The sequence below is a fragment of the Otolemur garnettii genome, unplaced genomic scaffold (assembly GCF_000181295.1).
Source record: "Otolemur garnettii isolate 467f Iridium unplaced genomic scaffold, OtoGar3 scaffold00038, whole genome shotgun sequence".
In the NCBI taxonomy this organism is placed as follows: Eukaryota; Metazoa; Chordata; class Mammalia; order Primates; family Galagidae; genus Otolemur; species Otolemur garnettii.
Window position 1 is genome coordinate 13,758,544 of NW_003852433.1, and position 7,247 is coordinate 13,765,790.

Consider the following 7,247-nt stretch of genomic DNA (forward strand, 5'->3'; position numbering starts at 1 on the left):
AAGAAACTAAAAGGACAATTATTATTATTATTATTGGAAACAGAGTCTTGCTCTTTCATCCCAGGTATAGTGCAGTGACATCATCATAACTCACAGCAACCTCAAACTTCTGGACTCAAGCAATCCTCCTGCCTCAGCCTCCTGAGTAGCTGGGACTACAAACACCCATCACCACACCTGGCTAATTTTTCTATTTTTAGTAGACTTGGGGTTTGCTCTTGCTCAGGCTGGTCTTGAACTCTTGACCTCAAATAATCTTCTAGTCTTGGGCTCCCAGAGTGTGAGGATAATAGGCATGAGCTACATACCCAGCTTAAAACCAGTTTTTAATGTTATAATTAAGATAGGAGGAATTCCACAAGAATCAAGATGACCAGAGCCCAGAAAAATCTTCCTGAGTCAGGGAGATAAGGCAGAAACATGGAGACTAATAAATGAATGCAATATATTAAGATTCATTAGTTCTATGAAGATAATGAAGAAGAGTGATATTAAAGTAGAACAAAGGGGACAAGAGTGACTTGAGGGAAAATTGCTCCCCCCCCCCCAGCTGAGCCAATTAGAGGTAAGTAGTAATGATAATGAAAAAACAAGAGCAGCTACATTTATTGGATCCATATTATTAAATAACTTAATATATGTAAAGTGCTCAGTGTTTAAGAAGTATTCTCTAAGTGTGCGCTGCTGGTGTCCCCATTCTTATTTTTATTCTTGTCATACAATATGTCAGGTGTGGATTCACTAGTGGGTTCTCCCAAAGCAAATCTTGAAACAGGGACGTGATTGTAGGTGGTTTATTTGGCATGTGATCATGGGAAGCAGAAATATGAGAGAGAGAGAGAGAGAGACAAACGGGAGGAAGACAGCAGAGGTTTGTTAATGACCCTGTCACTGTGCTCTGTGTCCCTGGAACTCCTCTGAGGAGGTGGGCCTTGGAACTGTCCCAAAGAGGGACAGGAAGATGAATCAGACTGCAAAGGGGTGAGAGAGAGCCCTCAGGCAGAGAAGAGGGGGGAGATGCTGCCAGCAAGCCCAGGAACTGTCCCCCACAGCTGTGAGTGAACTCAGAGATGGACTGAGGGGTTGTGGGCAAGGCGCCTGCATCTGCCTCCTTCTCGTGTGAAATCCTGGAGATCACGCTACAAGGTGGCAACTGTCAGAACCTTCCGTTTGCAGATGAGGAAACTGAGGCACAGAGACTTGCCCAGGATTACACAGCTAGAAGTAGATCTGGAAACTGGGTTTCTCCATTTCCCATAGCCTGGACTTGGGCACACACCAAAGCGTGTGTCTCCTGTCAGGAGTACAGGCACTGGAGCTGGACCCTCTGGACTTACATCCTGATTCTGCCAAGTACAAGTTGCATGACTTAAAGATGCTTTTCAGCTTCTCTACACCTCAGGGCTCTCATTTAGTTGTTGGGATTCAATGATGTGATGTTTGAAAAGAGTAAAACAAGTATATAAAAAGTTCTCGATTAACTATGTGTTAGAATTTTAGCCCAGTGGTTCTCACAGTGTGGTCTCCAGACCAGCAGCATCAGTATTGCCCCCCAAAGTATTAGAAATTCATGTGCTTGGGCCTTTCATTGGGCCCAGGGAATCAAAACCTCTGAGAGTACAGCCTGGCAATCTCTCCCTCCATAGCCCACCGCCTGGGGGATGCTGCCGCACACCTAAGTATCTGAGCTACTGTTTTTACCACTCTGGCAGCTCTCATTCTCCCTGGAATGCAGTCTAACAACACTTTGCTAGTGGCTGCTGTAACTCCTGCTCTTGAAGCATAATTGCAAGGTACCAGGAAAAGCTTCTATCTACAGCTCTCTATCCTGTTGGCATGAGAGCTTGACGTCTCTGGGTTAGACCTGACTCCAGTTCAAACATGGAGATTCTTACAAACAGTGAAGAGGAAAGCCATTTGTCTCTCATTAGTTTGGTTAGAAATAATCAATGGAATTCCACTGGGTTGAGAACAAGCTATATTTGAGAAGATGAAAGAGCTTCATGATGGAGGCACTGCGGGGATGAGATGAGACACTCAGTTAAGTGGGAGATGGCAGTTAAAAAAACAAGAATAATGCTGAAAGCAAAACTTGTCCACATCATAATTTTTAAAATTGGTTCACCGAAACCACCTACATCAGTCAGAATGTGGCAAAGAAAACAAAATGAAACACACAAACAAAAAAACTCACCCTAGGATTTTCAAGAAGCGGGTATTTAATACAGGGATTGGGTTAAATAGGCTCAGAAGCTGAACAAAAAATAGGGATGCTACCTGGTGAACAACAGCATGTATGAGCTGCTTCTGTCCCTAGGATTAGAGAAGCAGAGAGAGGAGGTGGTATAACTGGAAGCTAGAACCATCCAGAAGGAGCTGGAACTGTGGAGGAGGGGGCTTGTATGTTAGGAACGGGGGTAACAGAGGAGATACAGTCACCCCTGAAGATGCTACAGAAAGAGGGAGTGCGGGGACAGGGAGAGACTGTCTCTTTCTGGGTTTGTTTCTCTTCCCACCCCCCAAGGCATTGAAAAGAACCCACCCAGAAAACAAAGGAGTCTGGGAAATGTAGTTCTCTGCGCCACACACCAGGAAAGGATAAGAATGTATCTGAGGTCCTTCCTTCCTCCTTCCCCTTCCTTCCTCATTCAATCCCTGTCTTCCTCCTTTTGTCCACTTCCTTCTTTCTCCCTTCCTTCATTTTCTTTCCTCCCTCTTTCTCTCTCTTTCCATCTCCTTTTATGCCCCTTCCCTTTTCACCCCTCTTTCCTCCTCTTTTCCTTCCCTCCTTTCTTTTTTAATATTCCTTCCTTTACCCCTCCCTTCATTTTCTACCCTCTTAGCCTCCCTCTCTCCCCTTTTCTTCCTTGGTACCATCCACAGTGGAAAATAGAGAACACTGATGATCAGAATGGTACACAAGGAGGTTCATGGCGTTTACCGTCCCAATCTAAGAGGATATTCCCTCTTTAAGCCAGCAGAGAAACAGAATGGTGGAAAGAAAGTCCATTATCTGTGCTTCAGTCACCAATGATAGAAGGCTGGTTAAAAGTGCAGCCTACCTCGCTTGGGCTGGACCTTCACAATGAGGGGCTGCAGAGCCCCCCTCATTCAGCCCAGCCTGGCTTTTCTCAAAGGATTGGTTTCTGTGATGTCTAAAGACTAATGAAGCCCGTTGGAGATCGGTAAGACTTATCCTGCTTCAGGCAGGCTATTCCATGTGGAAGAACAGTGGTTCAGAGCTCACCCATAACAATTTTCTCTATAAGCATCTCTTCTATTCTGAGTGTTTATAATATGAAATAATCAATGAATTCTAGAAATCAGTAGAAAACACAATTTCCCATTCTTAGCTTGCTATCTTTATGATAACACAGTCATGATAATCTAGCCCTGCAAAGAGAAAACCCATTGTGTGTACAGCCCTGTGAAATACAGCTCTGTGTGTGTGTTTTAAGGGAGCCTGCTCTTTTTTGTTCAAGATGAGCAGTTGCAAACAGCGGTCGTAAATTATTTTGATTGTCCAGCAACTTGCTGATTGGAGTCTGGCTTCCATGCTAAGCAGTACTTCTCAGTGATGTATAGCTTCAGTTTTGTCAATTTGGATCAAGCAGGCATTCATTTCTTCAAATATTTCCTGAGCACCTACTATGCACCAGGAAGAATTCTGAGCACCAGGGATGCAGCCATGAACCAGCAAGCCCTGGTGCGTTTGAGCATCCAGTGTCATGCTCTATACGTGACTTGCAGTGCCAAGACACAGAGCAATGGAAAGGATCATTTTTTATAAGGAATCCAGCAGGGAGAGCAATTATATGACCATGAACCTGCAACTCTGGAGTCACTAACACAATTACTCATAGTAATACTGTTTTTGAAAATGCAGGGGACTGGAAAACACCAACAGCTAATTGCAGCAGAATGGCCTGAAATCCCATAGTTCTGTAGATGGTGTAAGGTCCATGCTCGTCCTCCATCTTCTTTCCACGTGGAAGGATCTGGATTTTTCATGATGTCATTGTTCTGCTCACAGTCCCTGGATCTCTTTATCACTCTTGTGTGCACTCTCTGCTTTGAGCTTTTCCTCCCATACTGAGCACCTGGAGTTCTTTGTGAGGCGGCTGCCCTCATCTACCACAATCCACTTTGAATCCCCAGAAGACAGAAGTTCCTGGAAAGTTCCTTGTATTCCCCATAAGGGTGGAAGAGGGAGGTCTTGGGGTGGGCCTAAGATCCACCAACATTTCTAACCAACAACCAGGGGATGCTGATGCTGCTGGTCTGGGGACCCTATTTTGAGTAGCAAAACTTAGCATGGAGCATGACATTTAGCAGGTGTTTAAGAATTACAGTTGCTATTAATATTATTATTAATATTCTGTGATTGGTGTTGCAGTACTTCTCAGCATCATAGCCCCTAAGTGACAGTAATGAGATGTACGTCTGGCAGGGTGTGGGAAATAAGAACTATAGGGTGAGAATCAGAAAGCCAAGAACAGCCAGTACCCATCCTAGCCCTCTGTCTCCCAGTTGATGATAACAACAACTAATATCTATTAACGAAAATCCATGCCAGGCCCTGAGCTTTGCTTTCCCTCCATGAACCCTCATGTTAATGATAGAAGGTAGACTGTATCGTTTACCTCATTTTACTAATACATATAAGGAAGCAGGGGCCAGTGGAGGTGAAGTCATTTGGCTGTCTGCAGCCCCACCTCTAGAAATGAGCAGAACCGGGGTTTTGAACTCAGGCACTGTAACCGCAAAGAGCAGACAGGCTGCCAGAAAAAAAGATACAACAAAGACCAGCCGCTTAGAAGTTCTGGGCAGGGAACCCCACGAAGGCAAAGTCTGTGTGCTTCCAGCATTGTAGTTGATCCTGACACATGGCCGACGCTGGGTGAGTATTTGAGGAATGAATGAATGGGTGGATGGACACGTGCACCAGTCTGCCCCCAAGAGTTCCTGGCCCTGCACTGGGGTGAGCCCTCCTCCCACCAAACAGCAGTGCTTGGGCTATAGGACAAAAAATTCTGTTCTCCCTGGTGAGCCATGTTTGCCTTCATAAAATGAAGCCTGGGCTTCATCCTCCCTACAGCTGAGAGGCTGCTGACTGCAGGAGGGAACCGCAGCGCTTGGGCAGAAGAATGTCACAGGACAGGGTTGACCAGAGCCATCTCTGAGTAGTTCCAGCACCCACCCACTTTACTTCTGAACTCCGTTTTGTTTGCCCACACATAGAGTGGACATTTGTCTTTTTTATTTTTGGCTGCTCCCACTCCATCTTTTTCCAGTTTAAGGCGATCCCTACTTTATGATTCTTGGGGGAGGCAGAGACCGCTTGGCTCCACAGAAACTGAATGGCAAGTTCTTGTGTTCCCAGCATCTCGTGCAATCAGGGCACTTCCAATCAGATCCGCCCAATTTAAACTTTGAATGGGAATGAGAGATGCAGGGAGTTGAAGGGACCATGGGGGTCCCACCCCTCCACCTTCTCACTCTCTCTCTCTTTCTCTCCTGTAGCAGTTGTTACCAGTTTGAGTGCCTAAGAAAAATAGCAGCCCTATAACTAGCCCAGTGCTACATGGGGAAAGCAGCATTGTCCTCAGAAGGCTAGTTCTGTGGCTTGACTTTGGGCCTCCCCCCACGGCTAGCCACCCTACCATTCTAGCACTGAATAAACTCCTTTTCTGTTTTAATCATCCAAGTTTGACTTCTGGGATGTGATCAAAAACTCTACTTGATAGAGTCATTATCCTGGTTCATACATATAATGGTTGAAAGTAATACAAACTTCAGGAAAAAACCTGTCCTATGTAATGGACAAAGAGATTCTGTTTCCATCCCTCTTAAGGAAGGCTGTTCTGCCCAGCCACATGGGATGTGGTCAGCAAGTGGACTTCACTGGCCAGCTTGTTCAGGGTGTGCCTCAGATATGAAGGGGTACTTTGGCCAAGGTCATGCCATCTTTTTCTTTTTTTCCTTTTTTTTAAATTAAATGATAGCTGTGTGTATTGATGCAATCATGGGGTACAGTGTGGTGTTTTCATATACAATTTGAAATATTTTCATCAAACTGGTTAACATAACCTTTATGTCATTTTCTTAGTTATTGTGTTAAGACGTTTATATTCTAGTCTTAGAAAGATTCACTTGTACCTTTGAAAAATAAACCATAGAAGTGATCCCTCCAATCACCCTCCCTCCACCCATTCCCCCCTCCCCTACCACTCCCCTCTCCCCATATTCTTAGGCTATAATTAGGCTATAGCTTTTATATGAAAGCTATAAATTAGTTTCATAATAGGGCTGTGTACACTGGATTCTTTTTCTTCCATTCTTGTGATACTTTGCTAAGAAGAACATTTTCCAGCTCCATCCATGTAAACATGAAGGATGTAATATCTCCATCTTTCTTTATGGCTGCATAGTATTCCATGGTGTACATATACCACAGTTTATTGATCCATTCGTGGATCGATGGGCACTTGGGTCATGCCATCTTGGGGCAGCTTCTATGGAGTAACTGAGTGAGGACAAGGTATAAAGTTGCAACCATTGTGCTCCAACATAAGGCACTACAGTGGACAACACTCACTCTAGAGATTTCTCTAGGTTGGCCAAAGCTTAGCATGGGTTGGAATGTAGTTCAACTTCTTTCTTTGATCAATCCTGCTCCCTTTCTCTTCCACAAGCAGTTGATTGCTAATAAACATCTTGCTCTCTAAATTCTGTCTCAACGTCCTATTCTGGAGAGCCAATCTGTAATAACCTTGAGATCTTGGGATAACCTCTAATCAATCAGGGCAAGCTAAGCTTTGCTGCACTAATGAACAAGCCCCAAATCTCAGTGGTTTTGTACTATAACTGTTTATTTCTTGTTCACAACACAAATGGATAGCAGGTCAACTGATAATCCTCTTTGGTCTTTAGTACTGGTCCCAGGAGGACAGAGGAGCCACAGCAGAGGGAAAGAATCTTGGAGGGCTCTCACTGGCAATGAAATGCCATGACCTGCAAATCATAACTCACTGGCCAGAACTAGTTATGTGACCACTCAGCAGATGGGGGCCAAGTATAATTCTACCATCCCTGGAAGGTGGAAATGTGGAAGTATTTGACAAATGGTACTAATGACAACCACTCTCTTAATTTATGGCAGGAGATATTTTTGCCTAGATTCAAAGAAAATGAGCCAAAACATGATTTGGATATCTCCTACTTGTTAAAACTTGACATGTAACAAT